Genomic DNA, 1346 nt, shown 5'->3' on the forward strand with positions numbered 1-1346 from the left:
GAGCATGTCCTAAGGATCATTAAGTTACTGATCATTAACTCACTGAGCAAGATATAAGTTTCATGTTACCACTGATTTTTTTGTTTGTTTGTTTGTTTGTTTTGGGGCTTATCTCAGGCTTTTGTTGCATGATTTTGTTGCTAAGCAAACCTACTTTCTTGAGCAACCATAACTTACAGTGTTCAGAGCTCAGATGCTTCAGTCATGTCCAACTCTTTGTGACCCCATGGACTAGAGTCCACCAGGCTCCTCTATCCATGGGATTCTCCAGGCAAGAAAACTGGAGTGGGTTGCCATGCCCTCCTCCAGGGGATCTTCCTGACCCAGTGACAGAACTCTCATCTCTTATGCTTCCTGCATTGGCAAGGCAGGTTCTTCACCACTAGCACCGCCTAGGAATCAGCTATACATATCATACATCTCCCTCTTGAAACTCCATCCCATGTCCCATCCTTCCATCCCAGCTCTCTAGGTCATCATAGAGCATTGAGCTGAACTCCCTGTGCTATGCAGCAGCTTCCCACCAGCTGTCTATTTTATGCATGGTAAAAGAGTTGGACACGACTGAACACACAGTGTATATACATCGATGCTACTCTCTCAATTTGTCACATGTAAGATTCCACATGTAAGCGATGCCAGAATGATATTTGTCTTTCTCTGCCTTACTTCATTCAGTATGAGAAGGTCCATCCATGTTGCTGCAATGGGCATTGTTTCATTGTTTTTAATGGCTGAGTAATATTCCATTGTATATATGTACTACATCTTCTTTATCCATTTCTCTGTCAATGGACATTTAGGTATGCCTTGGCTATTTTAAATAATGCTGAAATGGACACATGAAAAGATGAGCAACATCACTAATTATTAGAAAAATAATTGTAGCAAATCAAAACTATAATGAGCTATCACTTCACACCAGTCAGAATAGCCATCATCAAAAAATTTACAAACTTTAAATGTTGGAGAGGGTATGGAGAGAAGGGAAACTTCCTAAACTGTTGGTGGGAACATAAATTGCACAGCCACTGTGGAGAACAGTGTGGAACTTCCCTAAAAAACTCATTTTTAAATGCATTTCTCATGATGTACTCCGCATATAAGTTAAATAGCAGGATGAAAATATACAGCCTTGATGTACTCCTTTCCCAATTTGGAACCAGTCTGTTGTTCCACGTCCAGTTCTAACCATAGCTTCTTGACCGGCATACAGATTTCTCAGGAGGCAGGTAAGGTGGTCTGGTATTCTCACCTCTTGAAGAATTTTCCACAGTTTATTACAATCCACACAGCCAAACAAAGGCTTTGGCATAGTCAATTAGCAGAAGTAGATGTTTTTCTGA

Source organism: Bison bison, unplaced genomic scaffold (genome assembly GCF_000754665.1).
Source record: "Bison bison bison isolate TAMUID 2011002044 unplaced genomic scaffold, Bison_UMD1.0 scf7180017864268, whole genome shotgun sequence".
Classification (NCBI taxonomy): Eukaryota; Metazoa; Chordata; class Mammalia; order Artiodactyla; family Bovidae; genus Bison; species Bison bison.